Below are 23,882 nucleotides of genomic sequence, written 5' to 3'. Positions count from 1 at the left end.
AGATATTTTTTATTTTACACCCTCATAGCTTTTCAATACCAAACGCATCCGCAACCAACCCTTGAAGTGTGGTGTCAGTTCGAGTGAGAAAAAAAAACAATCCGAAAATCATTCATTTTCAGTGATTTTCTGCACGTTTATTTTAGGCTTAGACTAATTCGAGTCATGAAATCGAAACATACAAGTTCACATGTTCACAAAACTTCAGATAAAAATATTCCTTTGGAAGTTTGGTTTATCCAGCTGTGAATTTTACCACCAGTGATCTTTCGATGTTTTTTTTTTACTGTTCAAGCTGATTTTATACTTGAAAATAGTTGTGATTGAAATTGGTTTTTGGGGATTGAACAATTGAATTTATTAAATAATGTGAAATGGTTACAACTGACGCGACGAATATGTCTTTAATCCATGAGAGACATTTACCCATAGGATGAAAGAGTCACACTGTTCCCTGACCTTGATGGGTCTATGTTGGTGGTGAAATGGCACATTATAGTTGTCACATAATAGGACGCCATTCAGTCTTGATGACAAAAAAAACCAACCGCATGAAGTGCATTGACTCCTACAACATAAGAATGTATAGATCTCTCTCAGGCAAATTACAAAGAATGGTGAGTATTATGTTTCAATACATCTGAGAGTTTGCTATATAAAAATCTTAGCACAAACACACAAAGTATTTTAAGCCTTGTGGCGCCTGCTAAATGTAGGTGCGTGAAGCAGGATTTATCATGAATGTAACAAAGTGTGAATTTAAACTACTATACAGATTGCCAGATACTATATATATCGTTGGGTGTTTGTTTGTTTGTTTGTTTGTTTGTTTGTTTGTTTGTTTGTTTGTTTGTTTGTTTGTTTGTTTGTTTGTTTGTTTGTTTGTTTGTTTGTTTGTTTGTTTGTTTGTTTGTTTGTTTGTTCGTTTGCTTGCTTGTTTAGATGACCTTCACAACAAGGGCGGTTTAGCTCCCAGAAGGAGATAGCTTATCTCTGAGTCAGACAAACATTGGTTTAACGTCTATATTATGATTATGAGTTACACAAAACAAGAACAAATGTATTTCAGTAACATAGGAAGTAAAAGATACTTATTGTAACGTAGAAACTGTGAAATCAGAAGATAGATGGGTCCGGATTCGAACCCACAACCTTCGATTGCAAGACTAGCCGTCCAAGTACTTGGCCACGGTGCTATTAAGTTCACTCCGCCTATCGTTGACAACGTGGAGCGGTTTTGAGAAGTGGGTTGCAGACGTAACAAGTAACCCCCAGACAGGGGATTTTGCATGGGACTCCTGGGGTGGGGGTGGGGGGTGGTGGTGGATACGACACTGTTTAACATGTGTGGACCGCATGGCTTTACATAAACAGATAACAAAGCCTCTACAAAGTTATACTTTTGGTTTGTTTGTCTTTTGTTAGTTTTTGTACTTTGTTCGTTGGTTGGTTGTTGGTTATGCGTTTGAGCCTTTTAATGGCATACTTTCAGTCAAGGGCATATGAGTACAGCAACCTCATACACTATCATACCTATACTGTATGCTAATGCGTGCATCGTTGCAGAATATAATACCTATGTGAAATCTGGGCTATTCCATTTCAAGGAAGACTATTCCATTTTAAGTGATTATTTTGTGAAAATGCACGACCGTATGCATTCAAATTTTTTTTTAATGATTCGAACATAAAATTCTTCTAAATCACGTGGACGACTCCATGTAGACACCAACCTTGTCCCCGTGATACAATCCTCGTTTGGACAAAAGGTCGGGGAACGATTGTTTTGGGAACGACGCTGCGAAACGTCCAATAATTATCCACATTGGACGCTAATATCAGATTGGGAGCGCCGTCACAGCACACGACAACAATGATGGATGACATGTGAGGTGCGTCGACCAATCAAGTGACAAGGATCTAGTCTCTGAGTGTTACAAGACCCTTTGTCAATGTAAAGTTCTCTTGATAATTCAAAACATTATTAAACTATTTGGTTTCGAACTAATAAATCGAGATATTAACATTTGCAACTTCGCTCTCAAATCGGGCACAGCAAATTTCCTCTGGTAAAGGGGCACTTCTATGTGGAAACTTGCAAAAGGCACCACAGCAAAAGCACAGGGCACCACGGCAATTGCTGTGTGCCGTTGGTTAATATTCAAGGCCTGTTTGAATGCTGAACACTGCAACTTTTTTCGATAGTTCGGGCCATAGACATGCTTTTTATTACGTCCAAACGTGAAGGGAAAAAATTATGTATGTTCAGAAATTTTGAATCGATGGAGGTCATAGAAATGTTTCTCTGCTTAAGTGTTGAAACTGAATCCTGAATGTATATACCGTATACACAATTGACAATAGCAACCGTAATTCCATGTCACAATAAATACCATTACAATTGTAATACATCAGTGGTTTTGAGATAATAAATGCACATCTAGTTTTCAATGAACATAACATATCGTACAACCTGCTTCCATAGATCCAATTGAAAAAAGAAATCATGTGATCAAGCGAAGAGTGTATAGTGTTGAAGTACATTGTTTGTTTTGGGTTGTTATTTCTTTTGTCAAGTTTAAAATGGAGATAATACCATAACGGATGTGTAGTGTACGACTCCTGGTACCTCAATATGTTTTCCCTTTATAGCAGAAACTTGGTAAGCGAAAATGCTGAGGTTTTGCGGTCGCACTAAGTGAATATCTTTGCATGCTGAGAGCTCAAAAAAGAGCCAGTGCAAACAACTCGACGTTTCGATCAGTATAGGATGGTCTTCATGTAGGACATTGGAGCCTTGTATGGCGCTCTGTCGCGGAAGCATACATGACTATACCTCAAACCACTGGATTGATTAAACAAGGCTTTAACTTCAACAATTGTTGCATTTAGTATGTGGACTTGACCGATCCCAGCCAGCCCTAATGTCAATTCCAGATTGTCAACCAGGCACCAAGGTCATCGTATATGTGAATTAGGAACTGGTTTCGCATTCCCAAGGCTGATGCATAACTCAATGGGGTCTGCTCGCGTGCAACCAAGGTCCTTCTAAAATGAATGGCATGAAAGTTTAGCAAGTGAAAGTGTCGTGTATGAGCCAAGATATAATCAGTGAAAATAATTCGCTTTATACTTTTACTTCGACTTAAACATGATCATAAGAAATACATTAATTCTCTATTTTTTTTAATTGTATCAACCATTTTTTTTTTTTTTTTTTTTTTTAATCTGTTCATCTGAAATGCTTTCACTATTGAGGAGGTTTCATTCGATCGGATCTAACTGAATTTGTCTGGAAAATTAGCATAATGACACATGGACAGATAACTCAAACATTGTTACCGTTATTGTGCGCTGATTTTAAAGAACATGAACCAAGCTATTGAATTTGTCCACCAGGCTACAGTTTAAATTTTTTTACAGTTGAGATAAGTTTCAGTTGAAATTAGTTATAGTCAACTTACAGTTAAAAGTAGTTACAGTTAAAATAAGTAACCGTTGAGATTGGTTATATACAATGCATGTAGTTAAGATAAGTTACAGTTGAGATTGGTTATAGTTTACATAAGTTAAAGTTATAATTGGTTGCAGTTTATAGATACGTTACAGTTGTGATTGGATATAGTTTACAGAAGTTAAAGTTAAAATTGGTTGAAGTTATTAGATAGGTTAGAGTTGTGATTGGTTATAGTTTACATAAGTTAAAGTTAAAATTGGTTGAAGTTAAGATAAATTACAGTTGTGATTGGTTATATAGTTAGATAAGTTTAAATACAGTTAAGATTTTATAGAGTTTTTTTTTTCAGTTAAGATTGGTACATATTTTGTACTTACTCTTAAGAAAAACAGTAGATTTTAAGCAGATTTTTTTTTGCAGAAATAACGGCTAAGAAAAGCATTACAACAAAAATCAATTTGGGGGGATGTGGTTGGCAGATGGATTTTTCACTGTGTAAGAAGGTCATAATAGTTTGCTTTGCAGAACTTGCTTTTTATTTATTTATACGTTATTAAAATAACGATATTTCCAAACAGGAATTATGTTTGGCCTTGAACAAGAACACACTAAAGCACGAGTCATCAAGGATTGCACAATCTATATGTGGGTTTATAGGCAAGGAAAATACATTACTTGGTATGGTGGCTTTATACGTTTAGTTGTGATTTTGTTGTCATTACATTATTGACGAATGGCGTAGTTCAGACAGAGCATACTTTATGTACGAACCAACAAACCAACATGGAGTGGCAGGAAATTCACTCCCACCCTGAAGCAGTTTCATTTCAATCAAACGAATCAAGGGAGATTTTAAACGAATCAAGGTTGTGGTACGAGGTTGAAGGGTGTCATGCACGAAGAAAAAAAGAAGATTTGTCCAGTCAAATTATATTCAACTTGACCCAAATATCACATCACACTGCCTGTATAAACCAACGAATCGTGGGCTTTTTGGGCGCAGTATTCCGAGAATTTCGCGAACACCGAGGCCTGGGGTCGATTTCACAAAGAGTCAAGACTAGTTCAACTTAGGACTAGTACTAGGAGATACTTACAACGTATGGCTAGTCCTAAGTTAGGATGAGTAACTCGAGATAAGACTAGTCTTAACTCTTTGTGAAATCCACCCCCGGAATGGGTAGATGGATACCAGTGCGTTCTGGGTACGATATCAGCAAGTGCGGTTTCATACCACGCAGCCTACTCATAACAATTCTCAGATTCAAATGTTGGGCAATAACAAATGATATATTTTTTACTTGAATAACCACATTATTATACTTCGAAATAAATTGTTTCTCAATTAATGCTTTATCAATAGCTGTTATAGGCTTCTTACAAAGTAAGTTTGTGTTGCCATTCATTAATTTTAAGAGTGATTACCAAACGTATAAGGTATGGTGTCGATTTCTATTATTTACTTGTACAATAGGTATTGAATACGTTACGTTATACACATCTGCCATGCATCAAGTGAACATCACAAATAGCATTGTTTACACTTGATATGTATGTTTAATTAGATTATCCATATAATCAACAGGGCACAATTTCATTTTGTCCAGTGTCTTTATCTGGTAAGCACATTTGTTTTGCCCAACAAGTTGCTTTATAGTACTTTAAAGGCAGTGGACACTATTGGTAATTGTCAAAGACTAGCCTTCACAGTTGGTGTATTACAACATATGCATAAAATAACTAACCTGTGAAAATTTGAGCTCAATCGGTCATCAAAGTTGCGAGATAATAGTAAAAGAAAGAAACACCCTTGTCACACGAAGTTGTGTGCGTTTAGATGGTTGATTTCGAGACCTCAAGTTCTAAATCTGAGGTCTCAAAATCAAATTTGTGGAAAATTACTTCTTTCTTGAAAACTAAGTCACTTCAGAGGGAGCCGTTTCTCACAATGTTCTATACCATCAACCTCTCCCCATTACTCGTCACCAAGAAAGGTTTTATGCTAATAATTATTTTGAGTAATTACCAATAGTGTCCACTGCCTTTAAAGTAGCTTTATTAAATTGAGCTCTTGTGGGTTTCAGGAATTTTAAGCCCAAAACCCTGTCTTGATCAGGTAACTATATATAGTTTCCATTTATTTCTTCAAATCGTGTTGAAGCATGGACGCGGACCACGCCTCCATCCATATCAGTAATTTAAAACAAGCTAACATTAAAGGAACTGTGTAGAAGAGCAAATCAATTTCCATCTGCATAAATACACAGGACAATCTACAAGTACTCTCTTAATGTAAAAGAGTGAAAAACACCACTCTTTACATTTCGAGCTGTCCGTCATATGGCTCTTTAAAAAGAGTGGCGGTTATTTCACTCTTTTAGAGAGGTTTCACTCACGGACAGAGTGAAAAATCACTCAAAAAGATGCAAACTTCAATCTAAAAGAGTGGTAGACCACTCGAAAAAGAGTTTTCCGTCATATGGCTCTTCAAAGAGTGATTTTTCACTCCTTTACATTTAGAGAGTATAGTATAGGCTAAATGTTGTCGAAAAAACAGAAATAGTTTGCAATTGAAATTGTATGAACGTTTCTAATTCGATTGTGGTAATCGAAACGAGTCACGGTGATTTTTCAAATGCTATTTTTCCCAACTTCTACTATTTGTTAATATTGAATATTGTTTGAATTTACACCAAATCTTCTACACTTTAAATAAACCACCTATGTGTGTAGCACAGTCCACAAACCGCAACTTTACTGGCGAAGTCGGTTTGGGGTCACGCATGCCTATGTAAGAATAGTAGTCATGGGATAGGCAGCCTGGACTATACAAAATCTCTTGTCACACATGGCTTAGCCTTTTAGAGTTAATTTCGTAAAGCAGATTTTATACACATTGACTGATATTCTCCTATATGGCATTTTTTCTCTCTCTCTGCGTGCCTTTTCAATAGGCAGCCGTTGGTTATAATAAAAGAAGAAAAAAATTGAACCCAGTCGGAGTAAAAAGGCCGAGGGGCGGGGCTTGGTGGCCCTGAACTCCTCGACTGGCAATGGTCGACTGACTCGGCCAATACACTCTTAGTCAACTTCGTTCTGTATTCATTTTTTTCTTCTTTCATATTTCCGAAGCCACTCATAACGTGGTGGCTATTTCTATTCTATGGCAGGTCGTTAGTGAGGCGCCAAACACGAAGGATGCATAAAATGGACTGCTTCGTGTGTATGATGCATTATCGGATAGTCTCTGTGCTACATCATTGGTGGGTTTGACATAGCATCAGTGCAGCCATCCAGCAGCCAGTAAAATACAGTCATTAACCACATTTGGACTTCTTTTTCCCGTGGCTTCTGGCCGGGCTCTAACGCTTCCCAGCCCACGGGCGGACGGGGCGATCAGCCAGCTTGTTGTATGCGCTGTTTGGACCAATATCCCCCACAACGTTTCTTGGTGTTCACTGGCTATGTGTACATGAGAGGTAGCAAGCTGGCATAGAAAGACATCGGGCCAGCACACGGGGTCGAACTTAAGGCGGGAATTGGCTTTTACCTTCTTGACTGCAAGTGCAATACCAATCAGCAACTACAACTGCGTCCTTCCCGTACAAAAATCAATTCCAACAGTAGCCCCTGGATTGAGGTATGTTCTTGAGTTGATTAAACATTATGTTAACCTAATGTGGCCTCGTTTCTCTATTATCATATCACACCTTAAATATTGTTATGGCGAGAGCCACGAATGCGAGTTACTATAGTGAAAATATGACCTAAATTTCCAGAGTTCCGTTGATATGTTTTGCAAGAACTAATCTACTTTCAATTTGCCTCTCCTTGTTGGTTAGTTTCATTCCCAAGAATTCTCTAAATGTAAAAGAGTGAAAAACACCACTCTTTACATTTCGAGCTGTCCCTAATATGGCTCTTTAAACAGATTGGTGGTTATTTCACTCTTTTAGAGGGGTTTCACTCCAGGACAGAGCGGAAAATCACTTAAAAAATGCAAAGTTCAATCTAAAAGAGTGGAAGACCACTCGAAAAAGAGATGTCCGTCATATGGCTCTTCAAAGAGTGCATTTTCACTCTTTTACATTTAGAGGGAACGCACACTCAAATTGTATTTTTGTAGAGCGCTCAATATTCCATTCTTCATGATGTTTTAAGCGAATAATATTTTATTTGTGTAAGTTCAGATCACTGCTGTTTTGATTCTGATAATCGAAATAACCTACGGTTATTTACGGAGTTTAAACAAAAAAATACCATTTTGTGGTCAAAATTTTAAGTATATCAGCCACGACTATATATATCTCTGGTAGGCAGTAGGCAGTTCATACCACTGATGTTTTTGATTGGAATACCCAGTTTTTTGATAATCGATCCATGTAATTTGTATGTAACAACCGTTAAAGAAACAATGCACAAGCAAATGTAGTTATTTTTTATAAATACACCGAAGACAATGTTTAGTAAATAACATGTCTATACGGTATTGCCACTGCGGGAGGCGTTTGTGACGATACTTATACAAGTTGATGCTGCATGAGTTCTACAGAACCACTTCAAAAAAATTCAAAATTTGAAAATAAAATGTTCCAGCCTTACGACCAAAAACGGGGTTTTGAAACGGTTACAGAAACGATCGGATCAAAATGAACGGATAACCCAATACAACAAATAATCGAACTGCTCCAAAAAGCAGAAACATTGTTTGCAGTTCGTGAAACCTAACCTGATGGCTCTCTTCCATCTCGGATTCCCTTTGGATGATTTGAAGATTTCAGAAGCCATCTTTTTGAAAATGTTGTTTATGATTACCTTCTTAACAATTGGCAACTCTTCACGAACAACATTTTGAGCTTCACCCACTTGAGATTTCCACTTTTTCTAAAAATGGGACATTTTATATTTGACATTCCAAAATGGTAGAGGTTGGAATAATGCATGTGTAATACCCTATTATTAAAAGGGTACTTTGTGTCAACTTCTTTTTTTCTTAAAAATGATGATATCGACATGTCATTCCTTGATTAGTAAAGTTTTTTTGTTAAGTGTTTGTTCATGCGATATTTGATGTGATTACAGCAACATGTGCCACGCCCTTGCTGGAAATATTCAGACTGGTCGTGTTTTGCCAATAGAGGGCATTTGGATATAAGGTTTTTGTTACTTTTTGCATAACATTTAAAACGATCGATCTTTTATCGAAGGTTCAAATTCAGTTGCCACAACAAATTGCTGGTTTTCGCCAAAAGCAGTACGAAAAAAAAACCAGTTTTTACATTATGGCCGCAAGCGGAGGAACAAAGTTGATATTGATTTCAAAAAATAAGATCCCATTCTTAAGGTTTTGAACATTATATAGCTAGACTTCTGCCGTTGACGGTGTGCGTCAAAATTACAAAACTTTGACGTAATTTGTGGGAAGTTGCTTTTATACCGCCATGTTGCAACAAAGTGGCATAAATCGACATGTATGGCTTTAGCGAATCCTTCTGAAAAGCACAGAAAATGGTATTCAAAACGATTGATTTTCTTCCAATTCAAAAATTTAAAACCCATGTGAACTAGATTTCCTTGTTGAAAACATCTTAATATGAATTTCAGCAAAGATCACCTGCTGCTGATTTCGTTCAAGCTGGTCGAACTCCTCCATTATCAGAACTATACATGTATATGACAATAATAAGAATCGTTCCCAGGTCGTGTGTGAATCAATTATCATGGTCACCCATAAGCTACTTTGCCAACCGTAAACAAAAAGCTTGGTATCATCTTTTACATTACACACTCTGCTGCTAATATTACAAGTAACCGGTCACAACAATGCACACTATCGGTTGATGCGAAAATTCAAGATGGCGACTGTTGGCAGCTGGCTCAGAAAGAAAGTGTTGAATGATTCCAACGTTTGTGATTTTTTCTTGATCCGTTTTGAAAATCAAACCCTTGCTACTGAACTGGGCTTCCAATAAACAAAACAAAAACGATTTATGGCTGATTTTAAAATTTCGAAATGTGTCTTTATTCCTCTGGTTTTGTGGACATGATTAAGGCTGTTTTGTGAGCAATGCTTACGGTAGTCACAGCTCAAAATCTGCTACATCATTACTGAGATTTGGTTCTTACTATTGAGATTTGACTCTAGCTTCGGCTTAAGCCATTGGCTGCCGTAATAACTTCTTTAGGATACCCTTTGGAAATCCAGCCACATCGACCACTATCGAAATCGTCACTTTGGACACCTAGGGCCAGCAAACATGCGTGACAATATTTGTGTTCGTCATGTAAAAACATAAGTTTACCAATCACAGCGTAATCGTTTAGATAAAGTCAAATTTTCTTCACAAAATAAAATAATAATAATAACATTGTTAGGGATATTAAGTTTGTATTGTACAGAGAAGTAACTCTTTAAATTTAGAGCACCAGTTAGTGTTGAATCAGTGTTGCTTTTTTTGGTAGGTCCTATTTTGCTTCTTTGAAAGACCTATTCACATCCGATCCGATTTCAGCATGAGTCAATCGATTATAAAAACTGTGTTTAAAGGCAACTTTAACAATATGGAAACGTGTTTGTCTTCTTAATTACTTGTTTGGCCTCGTCACTGTTTACTATATTAGCTATGGGTGAATAATTAAATCCAGGCTAAAAATACATCTATAAGTGAAATGTCAGTGACTGAGCAATGGGGCAATGGTTGTAAGGCAGGACAGGGTTAGAGCACAGCATTGGCTGGCGCTCTCGGGGGTTCTTTTAAGAATGGTCAGATGATTCGACTATGGTTTGATTTGGTTTTTACTCTCAAGAAGAGTCATGGCTATCCTTCAGATTGTAATACTGCGCAGAGGTCCGCGACGTCCACTCTCTTGTAGCGCGTCAGTGACATGCCCCGCGACTAATGCTTCGCTCGACACCCACATCGCCATCCTGACTCCGACGTCGCCTCACTACCCGTCTCCTCCTACCACAGGACCCCTCCGTTGTTCACCCTCCCAACTGCTCCCCACCACGGGACCCAGGAGCGCCCAGCCACGGTCAGGGGTCAATGTTTGGTTTGGTGGCAGAAACCACCAAGGTGAGGCGTACTTTATTTCAGCTCACTCCCTTGTCTTATATACCCCCTAATGAACAGCACAGAATCGTGTAGGATAAAATATACGTGTGAATAAGCCGCCTAATTCATATCGTGTGATGTGATGACAACAGTATAAGGCCGACAACAGTATAAGGCCGGGTGCTCATGGAGAGAGAGGTTTTAGAAAGAGAGTCGGGCCGCGATGGGGTTGGTGAGTCAACACACAGCGTCAGTGAAGCACATCTAGCACAGCAGTGGCCGCCCCATTGGACGAATGGGACTACTATGTGATCGATAGCAGGAGAAACTGCCTCCACTTGGGGTTATTTCCATGGGAATGGATGGATAGGGGGGACGAGGGGAGCCTATGGCGCGTCAAGGCCGGCCTGACGATGATGATGATGATGTTAATACTGATCATACAGCATGCACAATCTTGCTAAATCGCCAATGGGCTAAACGGCCCCAACCATAACACATCAACTCCCACAGTACTCCCCGTTTACGTTTGGATGGAGCCTTTTACACATTGACACAACCTTGGACAAGAGTGCTTGGGCTGCCATTGAATCAGCATACATACATGCAGCAGGCTACGTATTACTAGCGTTGGTGGCTCGTTAATCCTGCCCCAGTGGGTCCGGTGAGGTGGCAGTCATTGAGAGGGCATCTAAGGACATGACCTGACCCTTTACCTAACCCTTAGGGTCCCCTCATATCACAGTCACTCTGTGAATACTATGAAAGTCAAGTGCCAGGCGCAACCATGGTGCAACGAAGCGGGGATTCTCTATACTACAACCATGGTTTAAACACAACCAAGATTTCAACCTTCTAGTAGATCTCCTTCGCCATATATGGGCACAGGTACTGACGGCAACTTTTGGAATCGAAGCTTCTTGGGAAAATGTACGTAGCTATCTTGTGGTGAGTGTGGTTTGCAGGGAGGGTTGTTCTCTGTCCTTACTCTATGGTTGTATGTGTGGTGGTTCCTTCCTCCTGACCATGGCGTATGTGACGGAAAAATCGCGGGAGAATTGACACCAGCCTTTCTAAACAAAACGGTGTAAGAGTTTTGATGGATGTGTGCATTTCTGTCGCATTAATGTTGATTTTGTCAAGCACACCATAGGTTGAATCCTATGGTTGAATACAATGCAGAGTGGTTTCTTAGTTAATCACAGCTTAGTTAAACATATTGAATAGTGTTTGATACATGTGCTTTGTTGTTGCATGGTTGTTGGTATCCCCAATATTTTGTGTAGGCCCACGTTTTGTTAGTAATCACTACATTTCATACATTATCTTGTCTTCGAAATATATTATGTAGGCTATACCTTTAAGTATAACTATACTTTATACTTTAATATCCTGATTCAATTTGATAATTCTCAGTGAAAATGTTTCTTTAAACTCATGATAAAAAAAAACCAAGTGCCATTAAATCAAATCTGAAGATGTTAGGGCAGAATTGCTTCACAAGAGAGTCAGTTACTAATACTAGACATAGTGTACGCAGATAGTGCATGTATCGCGCAAATTCAAACGTGTTGGTCCACTTTCGGGTTTACACACCTCCATAGCTGCAGGACATCAAATCGCGCACTTCAACGGGGCACAATATTCTAAAAACGCGCGAGATCTGGTGCACCATGACCCTGAATTGAGAACCAGTCCAAATGTTGGTGATCGAATTTACACATGGCCGGAAGTATGAAGGGAAAAGGAAAGACAGTCTGAAATCACATGGCATGGAGAGTTAAGAATGTTAGGCGGTGAGATCCCTCGATGAAGCCGGGGCATTTTGTCAAGGCCACGGCATGGTAGGTCGACTCGAACGCCGTGTCGGTTTTAATCAAAATTGAATGTTATGTGCAGCAGTTGTTGCCTGCATTTTTAAGCATTGTACAACGACGCCACATTTTTCTAATTTCTACGTATAGTACATTCGGTAATGGATCAACCTTGTATAAGCATGGAGAAGTTATGCAAAAAACATATTGCAAGAATAATAAAACCACGAAAATTATTTCGGAGGACTTATCGTTCTACAGATTTTGATCATTGTGTGATAGCTCTATGTTGTGATGATTGCTGGTTATTACACAATATCGGAACAGCACAGCAGAGATGAGAGTCAGTCTGGAACTGTGATCCAGATCTTAGGAGCATGGAGGTAGAAATATACCTCCATGTTAGGAGGTACAACTTTTTGGGGTAGCAGTTTTCTCAGTGGTAGAGAAGTAGATCAAAGAGCATGACAAGTTTTTATTTAAAGAAAAATACAGCATGTTTATGTTTACCAGGCAGACTTTGAAACGTATGAATTCAGATAAAAGTCTGAAATTTCTCATCCCCTAGAACAGACATTATTCCGAAGCTATATCCTCATTCTTAATACCCACCAATGTCTTCCACACAATAAAATATGTAATGCACAGCCTATTTTACAATTTTAGGTATCATTTGGTTCAAGGCCTTCCACAACAACAATGTTCACATTTCAATTCAACTTTCCTTTTCAATCACTATAGTGTCTATCCTTAAAACGCCACTCGTGGCCATATATCAGACTCGTAAACAGTTCTGCTTTCATTTTCCCCATTGCAAATCCTAAACAAGAAGCCGTAGCGTACCAAAGAGAAAGGAGTAGGAAAGGGGCAATAAATCTCAATCTTGCAAGTGTGGTCATTTTCCTGCCCGAGATAAACATTCACTTTTGGCTGTTGTTGCCTAAAGCCGTCGATCTGACAAGCACAACCGGTGCATAAAATCACACTCAAATACATCATAGTAACATCATAGGCCTATTTTGGTGGAGATACTTTTCGCAAGCAAACGAAACAGCAAGGAAAATAAAGTGGTTAAAATAGTTTTGTCCGGTGCATATTTACAAAAAATAGTGAATAGTTTTTTTAATTTTTTATTTTATTGTTCCACTGTTTTGTAATGGTAGAAAATGAAACGGTTGATTGTGAAATTTATTGAGGAATGTCTGATTATGAGATGTCGAAATATATCTTTAAAATGTTTCTTACATCGAGTGCTGACCCATTGCAAAGTGTTGTCCTGTGGTCAAATTGCGACTAAAGACAAACTTTAGAAAGAAGTTTGTTCTTGTTTTTTTTTACCAAGAAATTGTTTGAACTTTTAGTACGAGGCTTTGTATCATTTTGGCCTCACAATATTATTTATCACATTGTTGTAACTATTATTTTGATGAGAATATTCTCCAAGGTCGAAGGAATGATCCTGATTGGAATAACGCCAAAAATAACGCGGGAACCCCATCATTAAAGACAACGGACACTATTGGTAATCGTCAAAGACTAGTCTTCTCACTTGGTGTATCCAAACATATACATAAAATAACAAACCTGCGAAAATTTTTAGCTCGGTTGGTCGTCGGAGTTGCGAGATAACTTGGAAAGAAAAAACACCCTTGTCACACGAAGATGTGTGCTTTCAGATGCTTGATTTTGAGACCTCAAATTCTAAACTTGACGTCTCGAAATCAAATTCGTGGAAAATTACTTCTTTCTCCAAAACTACGTCACTTCAGAGGGAGCCATTTCTCACAATGTTTTATACTGTCAACCTCTCCCCATTACTCGTTACCAAGTGAGTGCTGATAAATTTTTTGAGTAATTACCAGTAGTGTCCACTGCCTTTAAGTCAACCAGAAACTACAACTCGTTTCCACTCGCGGACTTGTACGCAAACTAGGCCGTGTCACTATATACAAGGAAAGGCAAAAAATAGTTAATGGCCTGACGTTTCGACCCTAGCAGAGTCTTTCTCGAAGGCTATATACTAGGAAAGTGATTCTCCTGAAATAATGTCTGTATTCTGCCAATTTATTTTGGCTATTGTTCACCAAAACTCAAAGAGGAAGCTGTCATTTAGATATATATAGGCCTATATGCTAAACATCTGAAATTATAGTTTGCTACTTTTGGTTGTACACAGAACCCTTTATCTATTCCCCGGGCAGTTTATGAATTGACCGGAAACCATTTTAATTTGACCTCTATTTTACTGAGGTCAACTTCTCGAACTGAAACACTACTTACTGTGAAATGTTTATGGCATTCATCGCCCAGCACGTGATTTGGCATGGCATACCAGTGTCTATAAATATAACCCTGATTCTTGTTAGCATCATGAAGGGTTTTTCGTGTAGCAAGCATTATTTATGCAGAATTGGTAGACTCATTTCAAGTTCACGTTTTCAAGAATGTAAACTTTTTCTTTGAGAATTTAATGAAATTACATATTTGCATAAGCTTACGTCTTTGAACGAAGTTGTCCCTTTTTTAGTTAAACCCAAATTAAACGGGGATATCAATGTATCCATATACAATGCATGAATTTATTTTGATTTGCTGTGATCAAAATTAGGATATCATCTAGAAAGATTTTGATTTGTGAATTTTGCGGCAATCTCCGCTGTTGAAATTCCGGCAATCTCCGCTGTTGAAATTAACGGATTTTTACGAAAAACAAATTCAACTTCTAGTCTAGCATCAGAAATGTTTTCTCGCTATATTTGACTCCCTGTTTCTACTTAGTGTCCAATAACGAACAACATTGTCGTTAAAGGCAGTGGGCACTATTGGTAATTACTCAAAATAAATATTATGGTGACGAGTAATGGGGAGAGGTTGATGGTATAAAACATTGTGAGAAACAGCTCCCTCTGAAGTGCCATAGTTTTGGAGAAAGAAGTAATTTTCCACGAATTTGATTTCGAGACCTCAAGTTTAGAACTTGAGGTCTCGAAATCAACCATCTAAACGCACACAACTTCGTGTGACAAGGCTGTTTTCTTCTTTTATTATTATCTCGCAACTTTGATGACCGATTGAGCTCAAATTTTCACTGGTTTGTTATTGTATGCATATGTTGAGATACACCAACTGTGAAGGCTAGTCTTTGACAATTACCAATAGTTTCCACTGGCTGTATTTTCAGATGCTAGTCTTTGACAATTACCAATAGTTTCCACTGCCTGTATTTTCAGATGGTAACAAATAAATACAACTTTCTAAACAGGTCGTAACACAACATGACAACGCCGATGATATTATTTTATTTCCGTGTTACTGCAAATTTTCACCATCATAAAAAAAAACCCTTTCAATTCAACAATTTCAAGTTCAGAAGCCATACCTTTGTCTTAACTAAATTCAAAAAAGAAAAGTTCCATGTTTTAAACTGGTTTATTTTGTGTGAGAAATGACCGGAAATAGTGCCCTCCAGCTGCGGTGAGTCTGTGCCCCATTTCAGTTAGCACATTGACAACGTGATCCACGCCCTGGGACCCGACTATTACTAATGACTTTGCCTTGTGTTGACCTCCTAACCCCTGACCCACGAGTTCTTATAATGACCTCCGTGACGTTGGCTTGAAACCTCATTTATTGGTGGCTTGTCTTTTTAGGTAATATTTACGGCAGGCATTTGTTTAGTTAAGAGACTATTCATTGCAAATGACTTTCAATGATTCCATCAAAGATATTCAACTTGTGCAATGTGGGAATTTGGTTATTACGTTTCAGAGAAAACAATTCTTAACATTTATTGTCAAGGGCCTATTGGTAGATTGGTAAGGATACAAAATTGTTTCTGTGAAACATTTCCCTCTTAAATGAAGTACATTCGAACAAAATGCAGGCCTTTCTAAAAACCTTTAAAAATGCAACAGCTGATTTCGGTTGATAACTTACTGAAAATTACTCAAAACATCGCTCTGTGATTTTTACGGGTCTTTTTTGCTCAAAAACTTGACGACTAATGAAGCTGGTAATTTGTATTGCTGTACATCTATCTACAAACATCTTCATTCACATTTAAGATGAATTCATGCCATTGCAAGTAACTTGATCTACAAAGGGTATCAAAACCCTTTAAGAGAGCCAGCCTTTCAACTCTGACTTGTCCACACGTACAATGGCCGCTTAGCCGAAACATGACCTCCTCGGACAGGAAAGACCGTAAATTGGACTCAATTGGTTGATTCCTTTGGGTCTGGGTCGTATTGGGACAGAGTCCATGGAAACAAACCATCTTGGTTTGTTGCTGGAACGAGTGTTGACGTTTACGAATCGATACAATGTCTTTAGTATCAGGGGTGAAGAAATGAGACTTTTATCTGAATCATTGTCTATGAAGTTTGACCCTTTTTTGTCTGCAGTGTGAACATTAAAAAAATCTTATTCTTAAATTATCGTCAGACATACATACATTTCTTTTGGATCTACTTCTCTAACACTGAGAACACTGTCCATTGAAATCTATAACTACAGTAGTAACTATGAGTTGAGGCATTGCATGGTGAGGTGTCAATACTATTGATTTTCGGTAGCACCATGTGTGTATCTACAGTAAGTAGCCAAAAGATGCACAGAGAGTGCTGTATTTTCAAAGTATACCTCCTAACACTGGATCCTAGTATCAGACTTTGTCAGCAACGACTCACCACTCGGTCTTTTAGAAAAGATCATGATAATGGAGTCAAGTTGAACTTCACGATTGTATTTTTGCAGCTTGCAAAAAACCTATTGGTTTATTAGCTTCTCTGCAGTCTTCCCGTTGAAAAGTGTGTGAAGTCAGTACTACCTATTTACAAAATGGCCGACACAACATTGTGACGTCAAGGTGTGATTGTGGTATACCTCAACAAGAAGTTAACTAACTGTGGTTAATTGTCTTCCTCCGTGGTCTTACCAAGCACATCAATACAGATTCTTTGCAGGGTTTTTTGGTTCGCCTGATTTCCGGATGGAAAAACCACAAACGTCCCTATGGCCCTCTGCCCTGTAGTGTGGACCCAAACGCAGGCGTCCGTGCACCCATTATTACTTCAGTTAATTTTACCGCGTGAATTAACAGAGATGTTCATGCATATTGCTGGGATAGTCGGTTAAAGATGATCATGTAGGATTGTTAATCACCAAAACATTAAAACAAATCTGGTAGATTTTCTATTTTAATTGTAGGGACGCTTACTGATTACTACATTTATACCAGTGTCAATTCTCTTGTGAAATGTCACTGTCTAAATAGATGAAGAAAATAAAATTCAAATGCCCCCTGTTCACTGCTGGTTATTTCGACTGCTGTGCTGAAATTGAATGACAGTATACATGGGACTTGGACAAAAATCCCTTACGGTTTTTCGATTGTTTCACTGGAACGCATGCTGCCTAGTTCAGTGGAATTCTCACAATTTTTGTGGATGGGGAAACTGGATGTTTGAACAAATTTTTTTTTTTAAACAATGAGGAATATCCATTTTGGCAGGATAAAATATCAGTAAACACTATCAACACTTTGTGTTTATTCAGTTATAATAATGTCAAGACACGTACCACGCATGGCATAAGTTTCAGGGTTGAAGTTGGCAAACAAAATGGCGCGTAAAGATTCAAAACCAAACATGATTTAAAACGTAAACATTTTTCTCATGAAAAAAAGAAGAGTCTTCTCACTATAGGTTAACAGCAAATACCATTTCACTGTATCTAGAGAACATTATTATGTGAAGTGTTGTCCAGTCAGATTGAACTGTGGCATCCATTTGGACGCAGTTATTATACAGATGTTCTTGGGTCATGACGTGGTATGTGTGCTCTGCTTGCATGACGGCCTTAAAGGTTATAGCAAATTCATCAATACCGCATGGGAGATCTACAGAATGTCGAACATAATTTAAACTTTGTAGAGTTTACCGAGTGTATTTCCGTTTTCAGCTGCTATTCAATAAAATACTTTGATAGTCCAAATACTATGAAGCCTTCGAGGAAGACTGCTATAGATTAACTATTTGGTGCATTACCATAGGTCCTTGTAGTTGGTTAGTACTTTGCAACAGATGATACTTCTATTTTCTAAAAAGATATAGATAGGGGTATTTTAAATAAATGATGATATAAAGATGGCTCTTTGCGAAACAGTAAAGTGACAGTTTTTAAAGTTTAAGGAACAACCGTCATCAGCAGAGGAACAACTAACAACAGAGTGCAACCGTCTCCAGACACCTTGCTTTCACCGGGAGTGCATCAGTAGACACGCCCCATCGTACCACGTGTCGACCATCTTGGTGATGCAATTCTCTTTGGTTATCTAGCTGTATGAGTAGCCATATTGCATCATAAAGCTAGGTTACCAAAGATAAATGTACTTTGCCGTCTACATCGTTGAAACTTCCGTTACGGACGTCAAAAACAACGAGATTCAACTCGCCATCAACAACAACTGCCATCGACAACTTTGAAATCTCGCTGCGAGACGTGAAATGAGCCTTGATATTCTAATGTAAGCGTGAATGTGGATATACTGTATTATCACCACGAGGTAGCCAGCCATCGCTTGGTTTTGTGTCAGCGTAATGCTGGTTTCTGTGGCAAATTACATAAAAATATACAGTAAAGTAATATATGAAATTAAAGTAAAGTAATATGTGAAAGATCCAGCTGAATACACTGTATATTATTGAAATGTTTTCTCTGAACGAATGTTGACAGATGATTCCGTTTCAAAAACCAAAAACATACAAAAACTTTCAACATGGAGAATTGTTCACAAATTGCTGATGGACGTGGAGCAAATACGAGTAGGCCTACCGGGCAGCACATGTGTTTCAGCCTTTTTTTAACACGATTTCCTATTTTTGAAAGTTATAGTAAATAGTCATGAAATGCAACTTTCGATAGTAAGAACAACCTTTATGAGAATTTCACTTCGATGTGATGTAATGTGGTTAAAGACAGTGGACACTACTGGTATTTGTCAAAGACCAGTCTTCTATCAACATAGTATGCATAAAATAACAAATCTGTGAAAATTTGAGCTCAATTGGTCGTCGAAGTTGCGAGATAATTATGAAAGAAAAAACACCCTTGTCACACGTTGTTGTGTGCTTTCAGATCCTTGATTTCGAGACCTCAAATTCTAAAATCTGAGAAATCAAATTCGTGGAAAAATTACTTCTTTCAGAGGAAGCCGTTTCTCACAATGTTTGATACTATCAACCTCTCCCCATTAATATATTACCAAGTAAGTTTTTATGATAAAAGTTATTTTGAGTAATAACCAATAGTGTCCACTGCCTTTAAAGGCAGTGGACACTATTGGTAATTACTCAAAATAATTATTGGCATAAAAACTTTCTTCGTGACGAGTAATGGGGAGAGGTTGATGATATAAAACATTGTGAGAAACGGCTCCCTCTGAAGTGCCATAGTTTTCGAGAAAGAAGTAATTTTCCACGAATTTATTTCGAGACCTCAGATTTAGAACTTGAGGTCTCGAAATCAACCATCTAAACGCACACAATTTCAGGTGACAAAGGTTATTTTTCTTTCATTATTATCTCGCAACTTCGATGACCGATTGAGCTCAAATTTTTACAGGTTTGTTATTTTATGCATATGTTGAGATACCGCAACTGTGAAGGCTAGTCTTTGACAATTACCAATAGTGTCCACTGTTTTGAAATGATGTGTTATGATGACCCAAGGCTACACTTAACTGATTTTTGCTATCGACCCAAATCAAATGCCACCATGGGAACATTGCCACCATACTGTACTCATGTGGCTGAAACAGGGCTAACTCGTCCCTCCTTCACAGTTCATATTTGAAGTTTAATTTGAAACCACCCTTTTGAAATCGTCATTTTCTTTTGGTGTTCATTTTTTATCAAAAATTAAAAGAATTCCCCGTCACTATTGTCTGCGACCATACTTAAAGTGGGAGGGCGTGTCAAAAGGATCCGGGGGGGGGGGGCTCAGCACATACTTCATAAGAAATGGATTCCGAATTTAGCACTAATCTGAACATTGGGTACAATACATGAACTACACACCGCTGCATTGGGAGAGGGGCCGGATCCCTGTCCCTAACGTGAAATACAGAGCCAGAGATCAGCTTCAATTCTAAACCGGTAACCACGGAATGGCAGGGCACCCGTTAAAATCATCAGAACTGTTTTGCAACATTTTAATGAGAAATGCAGGAGTCTTTAAATTAAGCTTGGTAATAAATATATTCTATACTCTGCTAAAATAATAATAATTGTTCCTAATATACAAACCATAGAGCAAGCCTTGCAGTATGCACAAACAACAAGATACATTTACGGAGAATAAAAACAAGTGTGGAATAGGCCCATTATGTGAAGCGCGCTTGCCTTTCAGAGCAGAGAGAGACAACGACCGCTAAGAATAAATAATACTTTATCAAAATGAATGGGGAATTGAAAAAATGCATTTACGTTTGTGATTCAGCCCCAACTGAAAAGTCACACTGGCAAGGTCACCGTTGGATTATAAAACATAATATATAAAGTTGATAACAGATAATTGATATTAATTAATTCAGCCAATGTTGAAAAATCATCGGAAAGTGTAGCACCTCAAGTTACAACTTACACCAGATAATGGTGTACACATTTTCCTTAAAGGCAGTGGACACTATTGGTAATTACTCAAAATAATTATTAGCATAAAACCTTACTTGGTAACGAGTAATGGGGAGAGGATGATAGTATAAAACGTTGTGAGAAACGGCTCCCTCTGAAGTAATGTAGTTTTCGAGAAAGAAGTAAATTTCCACGAATTTGATTTCGAGACCTCATATTTAGAATTTGAGGTCTCGAAATCATGAATCCAAAAGCATACAACTTCGTGTGACAAGGGTGTTTTTTTCTTTCATTATTATCTCGTAACTTCGACGACCGATTGAGCTCAAATTTTCACAGGTTTGTTATTTTATGCATAGGTTGAGATACACTCAGTGTGAAGACCGGTCTTTGACAATTACCAATAGTGTCCAGTGTCTTTAATATCTGCTTGATACAATATTTTTTCTCCAGGCCTTTATTTATACGAATATAATATTGTGGCATGTTGTTTATCTCGTAGAGCATCGTGCTGCAGTTAACTATTTTGACAGGCCGTGTTTTCCAGTCCCAAGCAGTAGTCAGTCGTAAGAGCAGAAGTCTCGCGCAAAGCAGCAGTACAACGAGATAGTTATATCGAGGGAACTGTTTTGCTATCACCACGACAGACATTTTAACTACTTGTCCACAAGTCTAGGCCGTGTTATGCATCTACTACTCACGAATATTGCTTCTAGGGGGTTCTGTATATGCAAACCATCCTCAACACCCACAGTCATATGATAATGAAATTGGAATATAAATCAACTTGCCAATGGTCATTTCAGATAAACACACCCATAAGAAGCGGTGATGGTTTGGTCTCTGTACTATACTCGGCTCAGTCAAATAATGTTCCATATAAATGAATGTGACACAACATACCTTTTTTTTATACCGTTCGGCAACAAATACAAATCTGAATGATTATCAGCTATAACCTATATACATGTAGTGACTATGGAATATTTTGTTTACAAAAAACAATGAAATTTTGCATTCCAAGGTATTTCATGGCAGGTAAAACTAACTACAGTAAATACAAGTCGAGAAGTTACAATTTTGTATCGTACTACATTGACTCAAGGGAATAAAAGCTAAACAAGTTTGAGAAAGTTGATAAAAACATCGTAACATGCAATCAAACAAAACAAATAGTTGTCCATAATTTTTAAAATAAGGAATTATTTCTCAAAGTTATACAGGTTATATTACAATATTAAAAAATATTAATTTGTACATCAATACAATACTAAATCTAAGCTTACTTTTATCACATCAGCGAGGTCATCGTTAGACCAGCTATTTCGGCAGCCCATGAATAAATTTGCATAATTCCATGGCCTCTTGGCAACAACCCTCATACAAAATCGCAATGGTGACCTATGACGGTCTAAATGAGATTGCATTATACTGGGAGGCCGACGGTTTACACCCAAACTTGAATAATGCAAGTATTGATTGCAAATGACGGTTATTTTCCGTTACTGTGATACTCCATGCAATGGAAAACACAATGTCATACCAGGTCATGACAAATCAGATCTTTATCTTTTGGATTTTCCCTGCCCAGCATGGATTGCATACCGAACGGGTGAACACTCACCTCCCCCACACCCACCCACCCCAACCCGTCCAGGTTAGGTAGATTTTTAACTTGTATTTTTACTACCAAAGTATCCACATTCGACAGTGCAGCCATTTTCTGGGGGTAATCCTCAGTTGCGGACCCCCCCCCCCTCGTCAAACCCAGAGTGCCCAACCCCACCCTGTCCTTCCCCACGCAACGCTCTCAGCATTCAAAAGTCACTGTGAGCGTCACTAGACCATGGTCTGTGCCTACTAAGCTGCTCAAACATAGACATTATTTTCTGAATATTGCCCCAACCCCACCCGCCGCCACCAGCACCGACAAATACCCTTTCTTCTTTTCACATTAAAAAAAGATTGAACATGTGAACTGAAAGGGAAAAACGATACCCCCTGGTTAGAATTTTTTTATTTTTGAATTTCAAACCAATAGGGCCTAGCTTTGCATATCAAAAGCTTTAGTTGTGAGTCTTCTTTCATATATTATTCCATATACAGGCACTAAAAGACAGTGTACAAGTGCAATTTAGCAGAGTTGAGGGCGGTTTATTCATTTTTTATTTAATGGTTTATTAATTTACATTTAATTTAGTTTGTTTTATTTATTTAAACTTAATTTGTATTAATTTTAGTGTTTTGGAGCGTGGTGAACTACGGATACAGGGCATGCTAAAGGATCTCAAATAGCACTTTGAAACAGAATTTTACCAATATTTTTTATTGATCCCGAGAAAATTAAGTGAACATTGAGTTGTGGATATTTTTTATATATCTGTTGAAATAAGCTATAGTCAACACTGATTGCCTTCTGCGGTGGCCCCTAAATGTGTTTTCTCCGCTACGGCCGCAAATGACATTGACACACAATGGAGAAGTGTTCATATTATGCCGAAATTATCATAACTAAGAGTAAGAGTATTGTGTTTGGGATGAAAAAAAATAGCATGGACAAAAACTGTCCAGCTTTTGATGTCATTTACAGGTTTGCTGTATACCAGCATCCCCCATGGCTCAGGCCCTGTAGTTGCAATCATGGTTCCTTTACGCGCCAGTCATACTGGCGTCAGTTATCGTTCAAGTTGAGCGATTTAGACCTCGCAAACGCACACACCTCCTATACGGTATCATTTTGCATATAGACAGCCACCAATTAACAAAAGGCAAAAGGAGACATGGGGATAATGGTCGTCTATAATATAATATTATTCACATGGGTATGATCAATGCGTTCTTACTGAAGTGTTTACCCCACCTTCTGTACAAGCCACAAATCGTGACCGACAACAAGCGAGATATTTGCATGTAATTACATTTT

The sequence above is a fragment of the Asterias rubens genome, chromosome 10, assembly GCF_902459465.1.
Source record: "Asterias rubens chromosome 10, eAstRub1.3, whole genome shotgun sequence".
Lineage (NCBI taxonomy): Eukaryota > Metazoa > Echinodermata > Asteroidea > Forcipulatida > Asteriidae > Asterias > Asterias rubens.
The sequence above is the reverse complement of the archived record's forward strand: the minus strand, read 5'-3'. Positions refer to the sequence as shown.